Raw genomic sequence first — 26,285 nt, forward strand, 5'->3', positions numbered from 1 at the left:
GCTTAGTTTAGTGCTCTGAACACAGTAAGCCCTCAATAAATGCCACTAATTGATGGCATTCAGCCAGTCTGCTTTGGTAACTGGCGTAGACTTTGCTACTCACATGAATCAGGGATTTTTCAAGATTCCTACTGCACTAGCCTTTTTTTTTTTATCAAATGGTGTTTTAAGCACTTACTATTGCGTACTGGGTTAGATACAAGGCAATAGTGGTGGACACAGTCCCTGCCCCACTGGGAGCTCACAGTCTTAATCTTCATTTGACGGATGAGGTGGTTGAAGCACAGAAAAGTGAAGCGATTTGCCCAAGGATACACAGCAGACAAATGGCAGAGCAGGGATTAGAACCTGGGCCCGGGCTCTATCCACTAGGCCATGCTACTTCCCCAAGGTGCCAGAGAAAGACCAGGCATATTGGTACAAGAAGAAAATGTAGAGGGATAACCCTCCAATAAAAAATGCAATAGAAAATCATAAAGACTTTCCCATCCCCAGCAAATGAAATACTAAAATGTTTAGGCATTTACGCTGTGCTACCCATACAATTAACCTTGCCAAATGCTGTAAACAATTTTCACTGATACTGATTCATTACAAACCAATGTGAAATATCCCTTGCTTATTATGGCCTCAGATAAGTCAGAAAGTTCAACACTGGGACTCCTTAATGGGGTGAAATTCAACCTATAAGATATGAAGGGAGAGATAACCCACTATCCAGTTGAATAGGTATGATTTTATTTTTATCCAGGGTCTGAATTTGTCAAAATATTCTATGCGTAGGACTCTGTTGTGATTAGAAAGGATAATGGAAAATGGGTTTTAATCATCTAAGTCTGAAATAACTCTATCTGTAATGAAATAAAATTAATATACTGAGATGTTTTCTTTCTGAAAGGTTATTTTTTGAATAATGACTAAGACGTTTCATTATGTTGTTTTTTTCCCCAATCATGTTATAAATAGAAAAACAAACATTTTCTTTACAAAAACTTTGCTTCCTTGCAATTGCATTTTCTAGGGTAAAAAATACATAGCACAAGTCGTGAGCATCATATTAGTCTTGCATTTGCATAACCTGAACGTCTTCCAAAGTATATTTCATTAGTTTTTCAGTCCAAAGGACTAAGTAACAGTTTTATTAGTGGAAAATAAAACAATTTATGAGTTTAATGGCCTGACACCTAGAAAGGAAATTACCAAAACACAGACAGCTACCGGGTCTCAGGGTAGCCATTTTTACTTCAGTTTTTTATTAAAATTCTCATAATCCACTGCATCCCAGTAAAACTTTAACGAGTGTCTGGCTATGGCTGAAGTAATTATTTAGCATGGCAAGATTCAAGGTTATGCAAGTAAAATTCATCTACAGCTTTGGTAAGCTGGGACCGAGTTATTTGTCCTATATTTTTTCGGATGATTTAACTGGGTCTTGAACTCTTGCATTTCAGTTTTAGCTCAAACGAAAATGAAAGGAAAGTAACTGGCAAAAATAATGGAATTTTTCTTTATTATCACAATCAGTCATTCCATCAATAGTACTTACCTTTCCCAACTAAGCCTTCAATTTCCCCTACTCACTCTCCCTTCTGAATCTGTGAGGCTGTTGTGGGAAGGGATTGTCTCTCTTTGTTGCTGAATTGTACTTCCAAGTGCTTAGTACAGTGTTCTGCACACAATAAATGCTCAATACATAGGATTAAATGAATGAATCACCTTTGCACTTAGTCTATACCCTTTAAGCCCTCTGCCATTTTCCCTACCTGCAATTTATTCCAATGTCTGTCTCCCTCTCCTAAAATTAAGCTCCTTGTGGGCAGGGATCATGCCCACCAACTCCATGGTATTGTACACTTCCAAAAGTTTAGTGAGGTGCTCTGCACACAGTGAGCACTCCATAAATATTATCGATTCATTACTTATTTTAACGGTATTTGTTAAGCACTTACTATGTCCCAGGGCCTATACTAAGTTTTGGAGTAGATACAAGATAATTATGTTGGACCCAGTCCATGTCCCACATGGGGCTCACAGTCTTAGTCCTCATTTTATGGATGAGATAACTGAGGCATAGAAAAGTGAAGTGACTTGCCTAAGGTCACACAGCAGACAAGTGGCAGAGCTGGGATTCAAACCCAGGTCCTTCTGATTCCTGGGCCCATGCTCTTTCCACTAGGTCATGCACCATTTATTTTTATTTCTATATAAAATCATGGTGTGCTTACATCTAGAAGACTGTGTAAAGGACTGTTCAATCCATTTTAAGAAAGATATAATAGAGCTGGGGAAGAGACAAAGACAGGTAATCAATTTTAGGGATGGAACAAGTTTCAGACATGTTTAGATCATCATTAATAGTATTTATTGAGTGCTTACTATGTGCAGAGCACTGACTTAAGAAATTTGGAGAGAATAATACAACAGATTTGGCAGACAAGTTCCCTGCCCAAAACTGAAGCAGCGTAGTCTAGTGGTTAAATCATGGGCCTGGGAATCAGAAGGGCCTGGGTTCTGATCTTGGCTCTACTACTTGTCTGCTGTGTGATCTTGAGCAAGACACTTAACTTCTCTGTGCCTCAGTCACCCCACCTCTAAAATGGGAATTAAGACTGTGAGTCCCGTGTGGGACAGGGACTGAGTCCAACCCGATTATCTTGTATCTAACCCGGTCCTTAGAACATTCATTCATTCATGAAATCATATTTATTGATCTCTTACTGTGTGCAAAGCACTGTACGAAGCACTTGGGAGAGAACAATGCCTGGAACATAGCACTTAATGAATACCATGAAAAAAACTGAGGTTCTAAATAGGATTCAAGTTAACAAGATCATGTAGGTTGTGGACAAGGTGAACATGGAACTGTTTTTTAATAAATCTAAAACTCCAGGACACGGGGTACCCATTAAACATTGAGGATGATTGGTTTGGTACAAAGGAAAGAAGAAAACACTCCTTCACACTGCAAGTGGTAGATCTGTGGAAATTTTTTTTTTTTTTTTACCACAGGAAGGGGTGGAAGCTTAAAACATCAGTAGAGTCAAGGAAGTTCTGAATAAGTTCATTGCAATTAATTAGAGGAAAAGTTAGGAAACCATTAGTGATTACAGGCTATAACTGCAAGCTCACTGTAGCCAGGGAATGTGTCTACCAACTCCATTGTATTCCAGGGCTTAGTACAGTGCCCAGTGCTTAGTACAGTGACTGGCATGTAGTAAGCGCTTTACAAATACCATCATTATTATTATTATTCTCCCTAGGGCTTAGTACTTAGTACTTAGGGCTTCGTTGGTTGTTAGACTTTATATCATCATCGTTACAATGCATGTCAAGGAGGGTTGCTATCACACTGTTCTTCCAAACATCTTGTCAATGCTTTTTGAATTACAATATGGGCTGGATCAATCACTGGTTTGACCTAGTAAGGACAGTTCTTCTCTTTTCATCTTTGAACATTTTCTGGTATCAATGCAAAAAATAAATGCAACCTGGAGTATTAAATTATAAATTGTAACCTTTTCTCTAATAAAACCAAATGCCTAAACTACTTCTCCAGAATATTAACTTTCATGAAAAAAAAATTACAGTAAAACACTTTTCTAGACAGACTGTAAAAACTTAGACTTTATATAAAAGATTTGAATTGTTCCAAGCCAACTATGTCCTTCCTCCTTACAGTAATAGTGATGTTGGTATTTGTTAAGCGCTTACTATATGCCAAGCATTGTTCTAAGTGCTGGGGTAGATACAAGGTAATCAGTTTGTCCCACTTGGGGCTCACAGTCTTCATCCTCATTTTACAGATGAGGGAACTGAGGCCCAGAGAAGTGAAGTGACTTGCCCAAAGTCACACAGCTGACAAGTGGTGGAGCCGGGATTAGAACTCACGACCTCTGACTCCCAAGCCCGGGCTCTTTCCACTAAACAATGCTGCTTCCCTATAGAAAGGTTATGAAAGATTTTTTGTCCATAAAGGGCAAAATGCCTCTAATAGACACCCAGTCTTAATAGAGAGCAATAAATAATTACCATAAAACTGATCTTGCTTAGAGGAATAAAATATCAAGTTAGTGAAGGCTATTAGCCATCAAATCATGCAATCTCTTAGATGGGAGAGTGAATCCAGTTGAAACCATTAAATGTAAGACTTAAGGATTTATTTTCATTCTTAGAGTTCTGAATGGTCAATCTGTGTGGATTAACTGTTATAGGGATATTCTTTCAGCCAGCCAACTGAAAAACCAATCTAGAGTTAGGCTTGCTTGTTCACAAATGACCTATTCATCTAATTAGGATGGTATTTTAACAAGCAAGAGACAATGTAGTCCTGTGCAAAGAACATAAGATTGGGAGTTAGCTCACTGTGGGCAGGGAACGTATTCAACTCTGCTATATTATAATAATGATAATAATAATCATTATAATGATAGCATTTTGTTAAGCGCTTGCTATGTGCCAAGCCCTGTTCTAAGCTCTGGGGAGATACAAGGTAATCAGGTTGTCCCACATGGGGCTCACAGTCTTAATCCCCATTTTACAGATGAGGTAACTGAGGCACAGAGAAGTTAAGTGATTTGCCCAAAGTCACACGGCTGACAAGTGGCAAAGCTGGAATTAGAACCCATGACCTCTGACTCCCAAGCCCGGGCTCTTTCCACTGAGCCATGCTGATTCTCAGTGTTAAGTATTTACTATGCGCCAGACTAAGCAGTGGGGTGGCTACAAGCAAATCGGATTGGAAACAGTCCCTGTCCCATGTGAGGCTCACAGTCTCCACCCCCATTTTACAGATGAGGTAACTGAGGCCCAGAGAAGTGAAGTGATTTTCCCAAGGTCACACAGCAGACAAGTGGCAGAGCAGGGATTAGAACGCATGACCTTTTAATCCTAGGCCCGTGCTCTTTCAACTACGTCATGCTGCTTGTACTTTCCCAAGCACTTGGTACAGTGCTCTGCACATAGTAAGTGCTCAATAAATATGATTGATTGAGTTTGAGAGTCAGGGCTGAAGAGCAATAGATAGTAAATCCCTTAAAGACAAGGACAATATTTCCTAATTTACTGGGAACTCCTCAAAGCTCCTAGTACAATTGTCTCCTAGTACGGCACTCAGTAAGTTAACACTGATTAAGTGATGATGATGATGATGATGTGATGATGACAATCATGGTAATATTTAAGAGCTTACTTTGTGCCAGGCATTGTGCTAAGCGCTGGGTTTAATAGAAATTTATCAGATCAGACTCAGCCCCTGCCCTTCATTGAGCTCACAGTCTGAGGGGGAGGAAGAATAGAATACTTCACTTCTCTGTGATTCAGGTATCTCATCTGTAAAATGGGTATTGACTGTGATTCCCATGTGGGACATGGTCTGTGTCCAATCTGATGAGCTTATATTTATTCCAGCATCTAGTGCAGTACCTGGCCCAATAAAGCACATAACAAACACCATTAACAAACTAGCACTTCATAAACAATGAATTTCCATTTTACAGATGAAGAAACTGAGGCCCAGAGAAGCAAAGTGACTTGTCTAAGGTCACAAAGCAGACAAGCGGCAGAGCTGTGATGGAAACCCAGATCCTCATACACCCAGACCCTTGCTCTGGATGATAAGTATTTTTGCTCTGTGGTTAGGAAATAAATTCACCCCATTACATTTCAGTTTACTAATGTGCAAAATGTGGATTGAACCAATGGTCTATCTAATAATAATACTTTGAATTCATGTAGCACTTTTAATTTTCCAAAGTGATTTCATTTGCAGGCATTTAATTTTGCCTTGTCATTATTCCTATGAGGGAGGAAGTGGAAGAGTCTATATCTTTATTTTAAAGACGAAAAAAAGAAGAATTTGAATCCCCTAGGGGACAGGGACCATGTCTCATTCCTGTCTGTGTATCCTCTCCTAGTGCTTAGTATGTGCTCTGCACATAGTAAGCGCTTAATAAATGCTATAACTACTATTACTACAAGAGACCTAAGTGTCTAAGACAACTCAGCGGTCAAGTGACTGAGCTGAGACTAGAAATCCTATCCTCTGCCACCAAAAGTTGTGCGCTAGTGGCCTAGTGGCAAGAGCTAGAGTTTGGAGTCAGAGGATGTGGGTTCTAATCCTGACTTTGCCACTTGCCTACTGCGTGACCTTGGGCAAGTTACTTAACTTCTCAATGCATCAGTTACCTCATCGGTAAAATGGGGATTAAGACTGTGAGACCCTCATGGGACAACCTGTTTACCTTGTATCTATCCAAGCCCTTAGAATAGTGCTTGGCACATAGTAAACACTTAACAAATGCCATAATTATTATTATTAACTTGCTGATTCTTGGCTTGTTGAAAGAAAGAGGGTAGACGAAATGTCTCAGATAGTGCAGAATCCCAGCCGAAAAATACTGAGGATAGACCAGGATGGCATACTGCTATCTATCAGTCAATCAATATTGTATTTATTGGGCACTTACTATGGCCAGTGTATTAAGCACTTGGGAGAGTATAATATAATAGAGTTGGTATCAAGAAAGGAGGGACTCTTCAAGCAAAAGCTTTGCTAAGAAGCAAAAGAGAGAACAGGGTCAGGTACTGCAAACATTAAGCATGGCAACACAACAAGGAATGGCCATTTTGTATGTACAATATGGCAGGAACTGTGGCTCCCACATTGCCCTTTTTGAACACACGTGCTATCATAGGTGACTTTTACAGTCAGGGGTGTCTTCTTTATTTTTAATGGTATTTGTTAAGCACTTACTATGTTCCAGGCACTGTACTAAAGTTGGACACAGCCCACGTCCCTCATGGGGCTCACATTCTTAATCCCCATTTTACAGATGAGATAACTGAGGCACAGAGAAGTCAAGTGTCTTGCCTGAGTTCACACAGTAGACAAGTGGCAGAGCGAGGATTAGAAACCAGGTCTTTCTGACTTCTATGCCTGTGCTCTATCCACTAGGCCATGCAGCTTATGGTCTTTGAATAAAAAGGAAGCCTCAAACTTAACATGTCCAAAACAGAACTCCTTATCTTCTTTCCCAAACCCTGTCCTCCCCGTGATTTTTCCAGCACTGTTGACAGAACCACCATCTCAATTGTCTCACAATCCTGTAACCTTGGTTTTATCCTCTCCTCATCTCTCTCATTCAACCTACATATTCAGTCTGTCACAGATCCTGTTAGTTCAACTTTCATAACAGTGCTAACATCCTTTCCATCTAAACTGCTACCACTATTAATCCAGGCACTGACTTCCATGCCTCCTGGCTCTCCCCACTCTGGTCCATACTTCACTCTGCTGCTCTGATCATTTTTCTACAAAAACATTCAGGCCAGGTTTCTCACTCCTCAAGGACCTCCAGTGGTTGCGCATCCATCTCCGCATCAAACAGAAACTCCTTGCAATAGGCTTTGAAGCACTTAATCACCTTGCCCCCTCCTACCTTACCTCCCTGATTTCCTACTTCAATTCAGCCTGCACACTTCACTCCTCTAAATCCAACCTACTCACTCTAACTTGATCTCATCTATCTCACCACCAAACTCTCATCCGTATCAATCAATCAATCAATGGAATTTATTGATTCCCCTTTCCCTTCGCCACTCTCGTACCACTAACCCACAGCCCTAGATCACTGCCACTGTCCGCCTCCTTCGCTCTTATGCTCGAGCTGCTGAACGCTACTGGCAAAAATCTAAAAACCATGCCAACCTCGTTCACTTCAAGTTTATTCTTTCCTGCCTTAACTCTGCCCTCTCCTCTGCCAGACAGAACTACTTCTCCTCCCTTATTGACACTCATGCCTATCATCTCCGTCAGCTCTTCCGTACATTTAACTCCCTTCTCAGGCCCCCTGTTCCTCCCCCTCCTCCTTCCCTCACCCACAACGATCTGGCCTCCTACTTCATTAATAAAATTAAATCCATCAGGTCTGAGCTCCCCTAAGTCACTCCCCCCCCCATTCTCCAACCCCCTGCCTCTCAACCCTCTCCGCTACTCTTCCATCCTTCCCAGCAGTATCCTCTGATGAGATCTCCTCTCTCCTCTCAAGTGGTACTCCGGCCACCCGTGCTTCTGACCCCAGTCCCTCTCACCTTATGAAATCTCTCGCTCCGTCCCTCTTCCCCTCCTTAACTACCATCTTCAACTGCTCACTCTCCACTGGTTCCTTCCCCTCTGCCTTCAAGCATGCCCACGTCTCTCCCATCCTAAAAAAAACCCTCTCTTGACCCCATCTCCCCTTCTAGTTATCACCCTATCTCCCTCCTACCATTCGTTTCCAAACTCCTTGAACGAGTCGTCTTCACACGCTGCCTTGAATTCCTCAAAACCAACTCTCTCCTCGACCCCCTCCAATCTGGCTTCCATCCCCTACATTCCATGGAAACTGCCCTCTCGAAGGTCACCAATGACCTCTTGCTTGCCAAATCCAACGGCTCCTACCCTATCCTAATACTCCTCGACCTCTCATCTGCCTTCAACGCTGTGTACCACCCCCTTCTCCTCAACACACTATCCAACCTTAGCTTCACAGACTCCATCCTCTCCTGGTTCTCCTCTTATCTCTCCGGCCATTCATTCTCAGTCTCTTTTGCGGGCTCCTCCTCCCCCTCCCATCCCCTTACTGTAGGGGTTCCTCAAGGGTCAGTTCTTGGTCCCCTTCTGTTCTCTAGCTACACTCACTTCCTTGGTGAACTCATTTGCTCCCAGGGCTTCAACTATCATCTCTACGCTGATGACACCCAAATCTACATCTCTGCCCCTGCTCTCTCTCCCTCCCTCCAGGCTCGTATCTCCTCCTGCCTTCAGGACATCTCCATCTGGATGTCTGCCTGTCATCTAAAACTCAATATGTCCAAGACTGAACTCTTTATCTTCCCTCCCAAACCCTGCCCTCCCCCTGACTTTCCCATCACTGTAGACGGCACTACCATCCTTCCCATCTTACAAGCCCGCAATCTTGGTGTCATCCTCGACTCCACTCTCTCGTTCACCCCTCACATCCAAGCCGTCACCAAGACCTGCCGGTCTCACCTCCACAACATCTCCAAGATCCGCCCTTTCTTCTCCATCCAAACTGCTACCCCGCTCGTTCAATCTCTCATCCTATCCCGACTGGATTACTGCATCAGCCTCCTCTCTCATCTCCCATCCTCCTGTCTCTCCCCTCTTCAATCCATACTTCACACCGCTGCCTGGATTGTCTCTGTGCAGAAACACTCTGGGCATGTTACTCCCCTCCTCAAAACTCTCCAGTGGCTACCAATCAACCTATACATCAGGCAAAAACTTCTCACACTCGACTTCAAGGCTCTCCATCACCTCACCCCCTCCTATCTCACCTCCCTTCTTTCCTCCTACAGCCCAGCCCGCACCCTCCACTCCTCTGCTGCTAACCTCCTCATTATGCCTCGTTCTCACCTGTCCCACCATCGACCCCCGGCCCACATCATCCCCCTGGCCTGGAATGCCCTCCCTCTGCCCATCCTCCAAGCTAGCTCTCTTCCTCCCTTCAAGGCCCTACTGAGAGCTCACCTCCTCCAGGAGGCCTTCCCAGGCTGAGCCCCCTCCTTCCTCGCCCCCTCCTCCCCCTCCCAATCCCCCCTGCCTTACCTCCTTCCCCTCCCCACAGCACCTGTATATATATATATATATATGCAGTAAGCACTCAATAAATACGATTGAATGAATTGAGGACATACTATGTGCAGAGCACTGTACTAAATGCTTGGGAGAAAATAATACAATGGAATGAGCCCACACATTCCCCGCTCATAATGAGTTTACACCCTAGAGCCACCACCTTCCTCTTCCCTGGAAGTACCTCCCTCTTCGTAGCCGAGAGATGATCACTCTCCCCACTTTCAAAGCCTTACTAAAAGCCTTCCTCAACTAAGCCCTTATTTGCTCTTCTCCCACGCCTTTCTGTGTTGCTTTTCCACTTGGTTTTGCACCCTTTATTCACCCTTCCCTCTGCCTCATGGCACTTATGCACATAATTGTAATTATTTTTATTAAGTCTTTGTCCTCCTCTATACTGTAAGCTTGTTGTGGGCAGGGAGCATGCCTACCCACTCTGTTTTTATTGTACTTTTCCAGGTGTTTAGTACACTGCACTGCAATCAATCTATCAATCAAACAGTGGTATTTATTGAACGCTTACTATGAGCACAGCATTGCACTAAGCTCTTGGGAGAGTACAACGCAGCAGAATTAGTAGACATATTCCCTGCACATAAGGGGCTTACAGTCTAGAGGACTGTAGACAGTCTTCTGCACAGAGTAAGCCCTCAATAAATGTGATTGATTGATCAAACTATGATTGATTAGAACTCCACTCACCTTCACATCTGTTGGACGGCCACTCTCCCCATGTTCAAAGCCCTACTAAAACCACATACTACAAATGACATTTCCCGGCTAAGGCCTCACTTCCTCTACCCACCCTCCCTCTGTGTCACCTATGACCTTTAGGTATGTTCCCCTTAAGCCCTTTGATATTGACCCCTCCCCCAGCATTTGCACACATATCCATCTGGTATTTTAATGTCTGTCTCTCCTTCTTATCTGTGAACTCTATGTGATCAGGAATAGAGTTTGCCTACTCCGTTGTACTCTCCCAAGTACTTAGTTCAGTGCTCTGCACAGAGTAAAGGCTCAATAAATATCAATGATTTTTGCAGAGGAAGAAACAGACACAGAGAAGTTAAGTGCCTTGCCTAAGGTCACACAGCAGACAAGTGGCAGAGTTGGGATTAGAACCCAGGCCCTCTGATTCCCAGGCCTGTGATCTTTTCATAATTCTCAGCATGCTACTATGCTTCTTAGAGAGTTGCTACCTGAGTGCTGCTGTTGCCACATAGGTAGGCTATAATCAATTAATCAATCAATCACATTTATTGAGCACTTACTCCATACAGAGCACTGTACTAAATACTTGGGAGAATATAATGTAACAGAGATGGTAGACATGTTCCCTGCCCACTGTGAGCTTGCAGTCTAGAGGACTCTATAGTCCATAAAGTACAGAAAACTTCACCCAGTGAAATGTGTACCCTTCTCCTTCCTTAACAAGACATAAAGAGTGGCTTAGAGAAATAGATCTGTCCTATTAGAATAAGCTGTGCAGCAAGCTTGTGAGGTCAATTTTTATTTTTTCTCATAACAGATTTTTAATGAGCTCTGTATAAAACTCAAGTTTCTCAGATCAGAATTATACCCAATTGCACGGCCCTATTAAAGTCAGAATCCTTTTGGGATGTGATATCTCAGATGATTAAGTGGGCTTAAGCAGACTTTAGTTCTGTTTTGTGCATATCCTGGTTCTATTGTGGATTAGGTACAATCAAGATGAGAAAAATTGAAATTAGCCCCACTTTGACAATTACTGTTCACAAAAATGAATTCTGGAATGGTATGACTATCTTGTCACCTTGTAAATGTATTTAAGGAGATACAAATTTGGTGATGATGCCTGCTGCCACTGAAAGCTGAATGCAGTCTGAAAACCTGACAGAAAGTTCACAATTAGATTTCACTTTAAGTGATAAGGCCCAGTTCAAGGGGAGAATTAACTTGAGGGGGATCTGAGGGAGAGGTTTTGATTATCTTATCTAAGATGGGCACATCCTGGGCTTCCTTATGATTTCACTTACATTTTTCTCAGATGGCTAATTAAAACCCACAGTGACTAATAATAGTGATATTTGAACAGTGCTTACCATGTGCCAAACACTCTATTAAGCACTGGGTCAGATGCAAGACAATCAGGTTGGACATTGTTCCTGTTCTACATGGGACTATATCTAAGAGGGAGGATGAAGAGATGAGGAAATTGAGACACAGAGAAGTAAAGTGACTTGACCCAAGTCACACAGCAGACCAGCAGTGGAGTCAGGACTAGAACGCAGGTCCTCTGCCCGGTGTTCTTTCCTTTAGGTAGTTATTTGTGATTTCAAGTTCTCCTGAACAGCTGGGATCATGGGGATGGTGACGATGACAGAGATGCTCATTTGGGGAGGAGCTAAGAAGAGATAATAATAATAACAATAATGGTATTTATTAAGCTCTTACTATGTGCAAAGCACTGTTCTAAGCACTGGGGGGATACAAGGTGATCAGGTTGTCCCACTGGGGTTCACAATCTTAATCCCCATTTTACAGCTGGGTAACTGAGGCACAGAGAAGTTAAGTGACTTTCCCAAAGTCACACAGACAATAAGTGGCGGAGCCAGGATTAGAACCCATGACCTCTGAATCCCAAGCCTGTGCTCTTTCCACTGAGCCACGCTGCTTCTAATGTTTGGCCTAATTCTAACCTGGGCAGCCGTTGTCAGAAAATGACAGACAGTTCCCATAGGAGTGTATGTGAAGAGCTATTGATGTATTTGTTAAACACTTACTATGCATCAAACACTGTTCTAAGCACTGGGGTAGATAATCAGGTTGGACTTGGTCTCTGTCCCACATGGGGTTCACAGTCTAAGTAGTTGTCCCCACTAATTTCACCCCTAATTCCCCATGCATGGAAACTGATCATTCCCATAGCTGCAGAACAATATGGCACCAGGGCCAGGGACAGGATCTGACCTTAGGCTCCTTTATTAATACTATATTAATAGTATCCTCTAGTCTGTAAGTGCCTCCTCTTGACTGTAAACTCCTTCTCTAATGGTGCTATTTGTTAAGTGCTTACAATGTATCAGGAACCATATTAAGCATTGGGGTGGATTCAAGCAAACTGGGTTGGGTTGGACAGAGTCCCTGTCCCACGTGGGTTTCACAGTCTTAATCCCCACTTTATAGATGAGGAAACTGAGGCACAGAAAAGTGAATTGACTTATCCAAGGTCACACAGCAGACTCCCAGTGCCATGTTCTCTCCACTAAGATATGCTGCTCCTCTTAAACTCCTCCCCTAGGCTGTAAGCTCCTTCTCTCAACTATAAACTCCTCCTCTGGACTATAAATTCCTCCTCTAGACTGTAAGCTCCTCCTCTTGATTGTAAGCGCCTCCTCTAGACTGTACATTCCTCAGACTGAAAGCTCCCTTTGCAGGGAGCATATCTACCCATTCCACTATATTATACTCTCCCAAGCACTAAGTACAGTGCTCTGCAGTCAGTCAGTCAATCCTATTTATTGAGCTCTTATTGTGTGCAGACCACTATACTAAGCACTTGGAAGAGTACAATATAACAATATAATAGACGTGTTCCCCGCCCACAACGAGCCTGCACACAGTAAGCGCTCAAGGAATGCCACTAATCGATTGGTTTATTAAGCACTTACCGGGTAAAGAAGCAGCATGGCCTAGTGGATAGAACAACAGCCTGAGAGTCAGAAGGTCATGTGTTCTAATCCCGGCTCTGCCACTTGGCTGTTGTGTGACCTTGGGCAAGCCACTTCACTTCTACGTGCCTCAGTTACCTCATCTGTAAAATGGAGATTTAAACAACAAGCCCCATGTGGGACAGGGACTATGTCCAATCCAATTTGCCTGGCAACTTGCCACCCCAGCGCTTAGTACAGTGCCTGGCACATAGTGAGTGCTTAACAAATGCCATTATTTCTAGACTGTGAGCTCATTGTTGGGTAGGGACTGTCTCTGTTGCCGAATTGTACTTTCCAAGCACTTAGTACAGTGCTCTGCACACGGTAAGCGCTCAATAAATACAATTGAATGAATGAATGTACTAAGCACTGGGAAAATATACAGTTAGAAATTAAACTTGGCCCCTGTACCTTGTGGTAAGGGGCCTCATAATCTTTAATCCTCTCTCTGGTACCTTGTGTACACAGAAGCTTGAGAGGTGGATGAACAAAGCAGAACCACCTTGGGGGAATTGGCGTAAATGCTCCTGGTCTTCCTATGGTATTTCAACTCTCCAATCCCCTGGGAATTTACATGAGCTAATTCCTCCCCAACCAAAAGGGAGAGAATCCAGTTCTTTCACAATCAAGAGGAAGTGGAAAAGGAGATCAAAGGGAAGTGGAAAACTGAGTAATCATCTGGATAAATCAATGAGCACAAACAATATAAATAATCCTTTTCTTTCTATCACGGACATTTCTGGGCTTGAATTATCCAAGTCATTCCCTAAATAATATTCTTTTTTACCTCCAGCGGAGATGAAGAAGTAATTTATCCACTCTGGCACCTCAGAGGCTCCAGGAAGGCCTGGTCTTAAGTACATTTCCTGGTGTTTAGAGGGAGAAACTAGAAGGAAAATGAGGGAGAAGTGGGAGAAATGGGAGAAAAGAGCGGGATGGCTATTTTGTCAGGTTTACAGCTGGTCTATCCCACATCCAGCACCGAGTTGCCATCAATATAGTTAGATTCAATAGGCCCAGACTCTTTCTGCTTCAATCAATCAAGCAAAATCAGTGGTATTTATTGAGTGCTTACTGTGTGCAGAAGACTGTACTACGCACTTGGGAGAGTGTGATGACATAGAGCTGGTAGACAGGATACCTGCCCATAAAAAGCCGCCAGTCAGCTCCTGCAGTTGAAGTCCATTGCTTGGAAACCGTGCTTGCCGTTCAGTCAGCCTGCCGATCATATTTATTGAGCACTTACTGTGTGCAGGCCACTGAACTAAGCTCTTGGGGGAGTACAGTATAACAATATTACAATAAACAGACAAGTTCCCTGCCCACAAGAGGCTTAAAGTCTAGAGGGAGAGAGAGACATTAATATAAATTTTAAAAAGTGCAGATATAATAAATAAAGTACAGAGGAACCCGGGAAGACAACCCAGAAGCCATGGAGCAAGGTGGGTAGGACCAGGAGTTCCCCAGAAAAATGCTTGATAACTATATTGGTTCTCCCAGCTTCTGAAAAAAATCCTTTTGTGTGCCCTTTGATGATCTTAGAGGTCATTCCTTGTGTTATGGAAAATGCAAACATATCATACTCCTGTTGTTTGTGCAAGGAGAAGATTTGGAGTTCTCTGGTGCTCTCATTGGACGTCTTAAAAAAGGTTAATGGTAGAAAAGAAGATCCCTGGAATGGAAAAAAGGGAAGAGGATGGATTTCTTTTCATCCACAAATGAGGTGGAAGTAAAAATCACCTCATACGAGGATGCCTGGAAGTTTCAACAAGAGCGGGAGTTCGGTTGTGGTGCCCATGGCGAGGCTGTGTGTTTCAAATGGTGGCAAGGGTGACGATAGCAATCAATCATATTTATTGAGCACTTGCTGTGTGCAGAGCACTGTACTAAGCACTTAGAAGAGTACAATTTAACAATATAACAGAGTTGGTAGACATGTTCCCTGCCCACAACAAGCTTACTATCTGGAGTGACTAGCAGCTCTGGCTTTCCCTGTGGCCTGGAGAGAACAGTGGGGCCTGGTGTTCCCCTGCAGCATGACCTCGTGGACAGAGCAAAGGCTGGGAAGTCTCCCCACTTCTGTCATCATCATCATCAATCGTATTTATTGAGCGCTTACTGTGTGCAGAGCACTGTACTAAGTGCTTGGGAAGTACAAGTTGGCAACATATAGAGACAGTCCCTACCCAACAGTGGGCTCACAGTCTTAAAGGGGGAGACAGAGAACAAAACCAAACATAGTCCGTTGTTGGGTAGGGATTGTCGCTATTTGTGGCCAAATTGTACTTTCCAAGTGCTTAGTACAGTGCTCTGCACACAGTAAGCGCACAATAACTACGATGGAATGAATGAATGAAATTCAGGTCATGAGTTCTTGTCCCGGCTCCGCCACTTATCTGCTGTGTGACCTTGGACAAGTCACTTTACTTCTCTGGGCCTCAGTTCCCTCGTCTGTATAATGGAGATTAAGACTGTGAGCCCTATCTGGGACAGTGACCACGTCCAACCCTATTAGTAACTCTTTAGGCACTTAGAACAGCGCCTGGCACATAGTAAGCACTTAACAAATACCATAATTATTATTATTGTTATGCCATCCAGAGCCCATCCCAGAACCCTGCCTGGGATATGCCAGTTCACTGCGGGAGCCCACAATGCTGCTTGGCACACCTGCCATCCGGGCCTGCACTGTGGCCTAGGAAGGGGGCTGAGGCTGTCTCAAGGCCTTGGCACTGGTGCCGAGGAGGCATAGCCCTTGCACTTCCAGGCCAAGCCACCCGGCTCGGCTCCCAACAAAACCTGGCAGTGTTCGCTCTGAAATAATTCACCTGAAATGGGTGATCTACCCAACAACCAGTATCCTGTCTGGGACAGTTCTACCTCCCTTCCATGCCTGCCTTCTGGCCATGCCATACATTCATTCATTCATTCAATCATATTTATTGAGCACTTACTGTGTGCAGAGCGCTGTACTAAGCGCTTGGGAAGTACAAGTCGGCAACATACAAAGACGGTCCTTACCCAACAACGGGCTCACAGTCTAGATTTCACAATGCAGAGAGGTGGCAAGGGACAGACCAGATTCCTTCTGAGGCTCCCAATCCCAAGGTGGTGAGGGGGCAGGAGGCTTGGCCTTCCTGGCTGAAGGCACCATGCCAGCCAGCATGGTTTAGTGGAAAGAACACGGGCCCAGGAGCTAGAAGACCTGGGTTCCAATCCAGGCTTCGCCACTTGCCTCCTGGGCAATCCTGGGCAGGTCACTTCTGTGTCCCAGTTTCATCGTCCGTAAAATGTGGCTTCAGTATGTGTCCTTTCTTCTACTTACACTGTGAGCTGTACATGGGACATGGACTGTGTCCAACCTGATTAATTTGTATCTATCCCAGTGCTTAGAACAGTGCTTGACATATAGTAAACGCTTAACAAATACCACAATTATTACTATTATTATTTTTATTAGGTCCCTCCATCAGACAGCCGAGGTGAATGACCAGGAATGCTGCCACTATCCACTGGGACTTCCTGGGCCTCTGCTCCTAGGCCCTGGGGACTCAAGCTGCTGCAGGATATCCATCAATCAATTATATTTATTGAGCGCTTACTATTGTAACCAGCCCCGGTTTGTACCAACCAGGACTTTCTTGGACTGGGGGAGCCTCGGTGACACGTAATAGAAGTCAAACCACACCTCTGATCACCAAGATTACTGTGGAAAGTTTTTTACTTAGTTTTACCAACATGCAAGGGAATGCCACATACACACACTCACTCACTCCACTCCACCAAGGGTCCAATACCAGTTTGTGGTCAAAGGGGCCCATTCTGCCAATGTTTCTTGTTTCTGCTTCCAAGTGCTGCTCTCCTGCTGCTTCTGCTGCTCTTCTGCTGCCCTATGTGTGCCTCTGAGAGTCTTCTGTGTATCTCTGTGCTTTTCTCTGTCTGCATGTCCCCATGCTGCTGTGTGTCCCAGCGTGCTTCCTCGCAATTCAAAACGAGCACATTTTATCTGGTTCAGGCATTGCCGCTGGGTCTCTATGGGACAGTCATTGATTAGTAGAACAAGGAGAGAAGGCCCTGCCTCCCTCCTTGCTCCACCCCCAGAGGCCCGCAATCACCTGTCTCAGGTAGAGCCCATTAGGGCCTTCACCAGTCTCTTCTTTCTTGTTGTTCGCAGGATCACAAACAGTCACTAATAAGGCAGCTTGTTGTGGGCTCACCACAACTATGTGGAAAGAGCCCGGGCTTTGGAGTCAGAGGTCATGGGTTCAAATCCCGGCTCTGCCAATTGTCAGCTGTGTGACTTTGGGCAAGTCACTTCACTTCTCTGGGCTTCAGTTCCTTCATCTGTAAAATGGGGACTGGGAACCCCCCGTGGGACAAACTGATCACCTCATAACCTCCCCAGTGCATAGAAGAGTGCTTTGCACATAGTAAGCACTTAATAAATGCCATAAAAAACCATGTGCAGAACATTTTACTAAGAGCTCAGGAGAGTACAACACAACAGAATTAGCAAACGTGTTTACTGTCCATAATGAGCTAAAAATATAGAGGGGAGACAGACATCAATATGAATACTTAAGTAATTTATAGCATATGATTTAAAGATACGTACATAAATGCTGTGCGGTTGGGGGTGGGGAGAATATCGAGGATCCAAATGTTACAGAATGAAGAAACAGATAAGTTGAACCCTCCAGAACATAATAATAATAATGACATTTATTAAGTGCTTACTATGTGCAGAGCACTGTTCTAAGCACCGGGGAGGTTACAAGGTGATCAGGTGGTCCCACGGGGGGCTCACAGTCCTAATCTCCATTTTACAGATGAGGGAACTGAGGCACAGAGAAGTTAAGTGACTTGCCCAAAGGCACACAGCTGACAATTGGTGGAGCCAGGATTTGAACCCCTGACCTCTGACTCCAAAGCCTGTGCTCTTGCCACTGAGCCATGCTGCTTCTCAACATGGCAATGGCCTTGGCAGAGACTCCATTCCCAGGCTAACCCTCACTTTTCCCCATCTCCCACTCCCTTCCATTTCACCCTGACTCTCTCCCTTTGCTCCTCTCCCCCTCCCGGCCCCACAGCACTTATGTATAGATCTGTCATTTTATTTATTTATATTGATGCCTGTTTACTTGTATTGATGTCTGTCCACCCACCCCCGCCACACCACCCAAGATTGTGAGTTCATAGTGGGCAGGAATTGTCTCTCTTTATTACTATATTGTACTTTCCCAAGAGCTTTGTACAGTGCTCTGCACACAGTAAGTGCTCAATAAATATGATTGAATGAATGAATGAATGAAAAGACAAGAAGGAGGAGAAAGGAAGAGAAAGGATCAAGAAGAGATGATGCAGTCTCTCCTGTGTTCTTACTGATTATAATAATGATCACATTTGTTCTGATCAGGCAGCTGAGAAAGAAGACTCTCAAGCCCATATCCCCTTCCAGTTTTGGATCCAGGGTCTCAGACTACAAATTCCAGACCTGCTGTCTTGATGCTGGAATTATAGCACTTATTAAGCATTTACTATGTGCCAAGCGCTGGTCTAAGCACTGGGGTAGATACAAGTCAATCAGGTTGGACACAGTCCCCATCCCATGTGGGGCTCACACTCTTAATTCCCATTTTACAGATGAGGTAACTGAGACCCAGAGAAGTTAAGTGAGTTGCCCAAGGTCACACAGTAGACATGTGGTGGAGCTGGGATTCGAATCCAGGTCTATCTACTAAGCCATGCTATATTCCACTTTCTTAATATATGTTTCCATCTAATTAAATAATAATAAAAAAAAACCCTTAGGACATTTTTATTATTCTGGCAGCAAGTAAAGTAAAACTAAAGGCAGGCTGTCAAGGTCCTATTTAATGTTCTGCCTTTTTGATTTCTAGCTCCAGTAATTACTTGGAGCAGCTTTTAAAACGGACACCCTATCTAATATGATTGGGCTCTGAGTACTGTTCCAGGAAAGTCTCTGGTTGGCCTGCCAGGAGGAAGCTAAGAAAAAGCAGCAATTTCTGACATAGAAAACCTTGTGAATATTTACATAGAGTGGCTTTAAGCTGTAGGGAATTTAAGAAGCTTAGAAGAACGCTAGTAAAGTTTTTAAAGCAGAGAATCTCCTGTACGACCATTGGAACATATTTCTTTCAGACTTGAAACTCTATAAGCACTTACCGCTATTCCCCTGGAACAGGACCCAGTGTGCATCCTCTTCAATATTTCCAAATGGAAATTTCCACTCTCTCAACCTACCCTCATCCAAGGTCATTTTGGCCCATACGGTCTGCCTGCATTTAGAAGTTTAGTTCTTAACTCCTCTTTTCTGTGTCGGTATTTGTGGGGATGGAACTTAAGGGAATTCGGAGACCACATACCATAGCTTCTCAAAATGTTTACCTTGCAGGTTTAGCCGCAAATTCATCATTTCTCTGAATTCTCCTTGAAATATCTAGGTGTCTCCGAGCCCCTGGCGACAGTGGATTCAATCCTGGGGGAATGAAAACAGCCTTTAGGGAGTCAAATGTTATTGCAGATGGGAAAATTGTTTCTTCCAGACTGCCAAATGACAGACATTTTTGCATGCTAAACCATGGTTCATCCCACCATTTGTCTTGAGGAAAGGCACAATTTATCTCTTAAAGTGGATGCGCTCTTTACTCCCAAGAGAGATTTACATTTACACTTGCTCCTTTTAGGATTGGGTTTTGGAGACTTAACATAGAAGGTGCTTTAGGCTTATCCTGTAAAATTAGGATGTCAGACAGGCTATTAGAGGTTTTAGAAGCCCACCATGACATGCTTCATAGCACACCATGTTTCTGTTCCCTGCCCCCAGATATCCTCTAGTGAAAACTGAGCTAATTAGTGGTGGCTACCCCAGTTTTGTCAATAAATAGCTTGGCCTTCCAAGCTGTGTTCATACAATGGCAGATCAATAGGCACTCTGAAGGTAATTTCTTTCTTTCTTCCTGTTGCAAGTAATTTACCCTTGAAGGACAAGCTTTCTGTTTCCTGCCAAAACAGAGTGGGGGTTTTCATTGGACTAACCTGAGCTCGCAAAAGGTCAAAAAGGGAGGGGACAAAGGGAAAACAGTCCAAACTCAATATTGATATTCTCCTCTGCATATTTTGAAACGGAAGACCGTCTTCAGGGTAAGTACTTGCCTAAACACGTTTTCAGGAAAGGTTTGGTATTCGTAAAGGAAAGTGTTTTCCTTTACTGAAATATTTCCACTGGAAATGGGAAACACCCTATCACTTAAAATGTTCTGCTGCAATGTCAATTTTTAATAATCATCTAGCGAGTTATCGTTTCTTGAATAATTAAGGGCCATTCGAAGAATAGATAATGCATAGGAGTGTATATGCTCAAGGAGTGGGATAGAGTTACTCTTTCACATCCATTTCAGCTTTATGTGACAGAGAACAGAGGTATTTTTTGACTAGTAACCATTTAATGTATTATGGTAGAGTTACAAGGAAATCTTTTTTCCACCTGTTTGAAAGACTCTCAGAGCGAAGACCTAGATCTAGAGCTGACCTGTTTAAAAAGACAAAGTTGGGATTGTGGCAAAGCGTGACTCATATCTGAAGGATGTCTAGTGTACTATTTTACTCACTAATTAACCTCTGGTAAATCAAAAACTGAAGAGCATAAAACCAAGGCATCGTATAATGATAATAATAATAATAATAATAGTGCTATTTGTTAAGTGCTATATGTCAAGCACTGTGCAAAAATTGGAGTAGATAAAAGATAATCACATCACACAAGGGACTCACAGTCCAAGTAGGAGAAAGAACAGGTACTGAAACCCCATTTTGCAGATTAGGGAACTGAGGCACAGAGAAGATAAGTACCCTAGCAATAATGGATAGAGCACAGTCCTGGAGTCAGAAGGTCATGGGTTCTAATCCTGACCCTTCCACTTGTCTGCTGTGTGACCTTGGGCAAGTCACTTCACTTCTCTCTGCCTCAGTTACCTCATCTGTAAAATGGGGGCTGAGACTGTAAGTCCCATGTGGGACAGGGACTGTGTCCACCCCAATTTGCTTGTATCCACCCCAGTGCTTAGTACAGTGCCTGGTACAGAGTAAGCACTTAACAAATACCAATCATTATTATTATTATTATTAGTGTTATAAGTGGCTCACCTAAGGCCTAGTAAGAAGCAACACGGAGTATTAGACAGAGCATGGGTTTGGAAGTCAGAGGAACTGGGTTCTAATTTTGATTCTTCTACTTACCTGCTATGTGACATCAGGCATAATAATAATTATAATGGCATTTATTAAACACTTACTATGTGCAAAGCACTGTTCTAAGCACTGGGGAGGTTACAAGGCGATCAGGTTGTCCCACGGGGGGCTCACAGTCTTAATACTCATTTTACAGATGAGGTAACTGAGGCCCAGAGAAGTTAAGTGACTTGCCCAAAGTCACACAGCTGACAATTGGCGGAGCTGGGATTTGAACCCACAACCTTTGACTCCAAAGCCTGTGCTCTTTCCACTGAGCCACACTGGGCTTGTCACTTAACTACTCTGTGCCTGAGTTTCCTCATCTACAGAAAGGGCATTAAATACCTGTTCCCCTCCCTCTTAGACTGGAATCCTTGTGTGGGATAGGCAGTAATATCTGACATCAATCAATCAAAGAATAAGGTCACATCTCCTCCAAGCCCTCTTTTCCTTGGATCCTTCTCCCTTCTGCACTTCCTCAACCCCACAGCACTTATGTACATATCCTTAAATCATATATTATAAATTATGCATTTATATTAATGTCTGTCCCCCTCTCTAGACTGTAAGTTCATTGTGGGCAGGGAATGTGTCTACCAATTCTGATGTACTGCACTCTTCCAAGCACTTGGTAGAATAGTTCGCTGACAGTAAACACTCAATAAGTACCATTGTTGATTGATTAATTGATAAAACACTTTAATTTTTTCTTTAGTAACCCATTATAGATTTTTCACCATGATTTATTCTCTATGTGTATACCCCTATCTAGCTGAACTGGCTGATATTACTAGCCTGCACAACCGCTGCCTGTGTAATGAGATTTCACTTGCTTATCATCTCCATTGTGGAGCAGGAAATGTGATGGCTAACTAAAAATTCTGTACTACATGAGAGGAACCAGAGGGAGACATATAACAAGTAGCAGCACTCCACTGTGGACGTGAAAGCTAAGTGGAAAGAGCCCAGGCCTGAGAGTCAAAGGACCTGGGTTCCAATCTCAGCTTCACCGCTAGCTTACTGTGTGACCTTGGATAAATCACTTAAATTCTCTGTGCCTCAGTTTCCTTGTCTATTCACCCTCCTGCATAGATTGTGAACCTCATGTGGCACAGGGACTGTGTCCAACCTGGTTATCATTTATTAACCCCAATGCCTAGTACAGAGGTTGGCACATAACATATTGTTCATTCATTCATTCAGTTGTATTTATTGAATGCTTACTGTGTGCAAAGCACTGTACTTTGAGTATAGTGAGAGAGAATAGACTAAAACAACAAACAGATACATTCCTGCTCACAATGAGCTCACAGTCTAGAGGGGGAGATAGACATTAACAAAAATAAATAAATAAATTACAGATGTATACACATGTGCTGTGGGGATGGGAGGGAGGGTAAATGAAAAAGCAAGTAAAAACAGCACACAATGTGGTGGGAGAAGAGTGGAGAGCTTAGTCAGGGAAGGCTTCTTAATAATAATAATACTGATGATGGCGTTTGTTAAGTGCTCATTATGCACAAAGCACTGTTCTAAGCGCTGGGGTAGATACAAGGTAATCAGGCTTCCCCACGTGGGGCTCACAGTCTTAATCTCCATTTTACAGATGAGGTAACTGAGGCACAGAGAGGTTAAGTGACTTGCCCAAAGTCACACAGCTGACAAGTGGCAGAGCTGGGATTAGAACCCATGACCTCGGACTCCCAAGCCCACGCTCTTTCCACTAAGCCATGCTGCTTCTTGGAGGAGATGTGCCTTTAATAAGGTTTTGAAGTAGGTGAGAGCAGTTACCTACAAATTGTCTACTACAAATAGCACATAACACATAATACATAATGAATACCACTATTATTATGGTTGTTGTTATTAAGTCCTGCAGAAGAATTAGCATTTCCTCCCATGAAAATAGTCAGAGTCAAGACTCTGAAGTCCTTATTTCAGGATTTATCTCAAGATCACTTTGGCTTTAATTATTTCCTTGCTATCTCTTAGGACTGGCACCCATCACAATATCTCCATCAATCAGTGGTATGGAATGAACACTTATTGTGTGCAGAACACTTTACTAAGCACTTGGGAGAGTACAATAGCACAAAGTTGGTGGATGTATTTCCTGGCCCCAAGGGTGACAGACATTAGAATCAGTTATGGGTATGTAGATAAGTGCTGTGGGGTTGAGAGCGGGGTGAATGTCTAATGTTTAAAGGGCTCAAATCCAAGAGTACAGGTGATGCGGAAGGGAGTGGCTGGCTCTGTCCAACCTGATTAGCTTGTATCTCTATCTGTAGAAGCCCAGTGGTGTAGTGGATAGAGCATGGGACTGAGAGTCAGAAGGTCATGGGTTCTAATCCTGACTCCGCCACTTGTCTGCTTCGTGACCTTGGGCAAGACACTTTACTTCTCTGTGCCTCAGTTACCTCATCTGTAAAACGGGGATTGAGACCGTGAGCCCCAAGTGGGACAGCGACCGTGTCCAACCCGATTTTCTTGTATCCACCCCAGCGGTTAGTACAGTGCCTGGCATATAGTAAGTGCTTAACAAACACCATAATTAGTATTACCTTCCTCAGCACTTAGAGCAGTGTCTGGCTCCTAGTAAGTGCTTAAAAAATACCGTAAAAATAGCAACAGTAGCAAGAGCAATAAGCCTGGAAGCAGCAAAACGGCTCTGCACAAAAGGATGAGTCCTTTGGCTGATCATTGCCCTGGATCCAACAGTGGCCAATTGGTTTCCTGGCACGTGGCATTCTAGCCCTTGGCTACGCTGGGACCGAGTCCGTCACTCAGTCAGTCAGTCAGTCATATTTATTCATCAGTTACTGTGTGCAAAGCACCGTACTCAATGTTTTGGAAAGTCCAATAGAACAATAGAACAGACCCATTCTGCCCACATGAGCTTACAGTCTAGAAGGAGGCTGGCACTGTGCCGTGGCCAAGGCTGCGCCTGTGGAGATCCCCATAGACAAAACTGGGTGTCGCCACAAATAGAAAAAAATGTCCATTTTGAAATAATTCCAATTAGAATGGACAATCTGGCATTTAGATATCTTTCTGTGCTCAGTTTTAGACTGTCCCTCCATCCTTTCTCCCTTGGGGGTGGTCCTGCTGATGCTCCATCACATTCAGAAGACACAGTGACTGCCATCATTAGGTTGATCGGTGCTTGGCATCCCTTCCGCTCCTTGTGGAAGTCAGTGGGAAAAATTCCCTGTCCGGTGTAGACACACCTTGAAGATTCGGGTTGCAAGTGGAAAAAAATCCAGAGATTCTTGGAACTGGCAGAGCAAACACGACAATTAGGAAACTACATTCTAGCTTTGATGTTACTGTGCAATCTGGGTCTTTGGCTGGGTTTTCAGAATGCTCTATAGCTACAAATGCCATTTTGTATGACACCCAATTAGACACACGGCCAAATTTTCATCTGGCTCCCCGTTGTTTTCATGGTGTCAAACCACAAAGAGAAGCTGTACTTTCAGAAACTGCATGGATTGAAATTTGGGGCTAGAATGACATTATGGTAATGTTAATGGCTGCCATAATCATAATCACCATCATACTACCACATCTGCGAATGCAACACATTTTGTAATCACTATATCTGGTTTTCAGCATTTTCATCCAAAGACCAATTCTCTTATGCTCTTAGATCACATCTAGGTGTGTGAGCGTGCACACACACACACACACGAAGCAACATGGACTAACACAGCCCCTCCCCTCCTCAAAAATCTCCAGTGGCTACCAGTCAACCTACACATCAGGCAAAAACTCCTCATTCTCGGCTTCAAGGCTGTCCATCACCTCTCCCCCTCTTACCTCACCTCCGTTCTTTCCTTCTACAGCCCAGCCTGCACCCTCTGCTCCTCTGCTGCTCTCCTCCTCACTGTGCCTCGTTTTTGCCTGTCCCGCTGTCAACCCCCATTCATTCAATTCATTCAGTCGTATTTATTGAGTGGTTACTGTGTGCAGAGCACTGTACTAAGCACTTGGGACCCCCAGCTGATGTCCTCCCCCTGGCCTGGAATGCCCTCCCTCCCAACATCCGCCAAGCTAGCTCTCTTCCTCCCTTCAAGGCCCTACTGAGAGGTCACCACCTCCAGGAGGCCTTCCCAGACTGAGCGCCCTCCTTCCTCTCCCCCTCATTCCCCTCTCCATCCCCCGTCTTACCTACTTCCCTTCCCCACAGCACCTGTATATATGTATATATGTTTGTACACATTTATTACTCTATTTATTTATTTTACTTGTACATATCTATTCTATTTATTTTATTTTGTTAATATGTTTGGTTTTGTTCTCTGTCTCCCCCTTCTAGACTGTGAGCCCACTGTTGCGTAGGAACTGTCTCTATGTGTTGCCAACTTGTACTTCCCAAGTGCTTAGTACAGTGCTCTGCACACAGTAAGCGCTCAATAAATATGATTGATTGATTCATTCATTCATTCATTCAATCGTATTTATTGAGCGCTTACTGTGTGCAGAGCACTGTACTAAGCGCTTGGGAAGTACACATTGGCAACATATAGAGAGGGTCCCTACCCAACACTGGGCTCACAGTCTAGAAGGGGGAGACAGAGAACAAAACAAACCATATTAACAGAATAAAACAAATAAAATAAATATGTACAAGTAAAATGAATAAATAGAGTAATAAATACGTACAAACATCTATACATATATACAGGTGCTGTGGGGAAGGGAAG

This window comes from Tachyglossus aculeatus, chromosome 5 (genome assembly GCF_015852505.1).
Source record: "Tachyglossus aculeatus isolate mTacAcu1 chromosome 5, mTacAcu1.pri, whole genome shotgun sequence".
In the NCBI taxonomy this organism is placed as follows: Eukaryota; Metazoa; Chordata; class Mammalia; order Monotremata; family Tachyglossidae; genus Tachyglossus; species Tachyglossus aculeatus.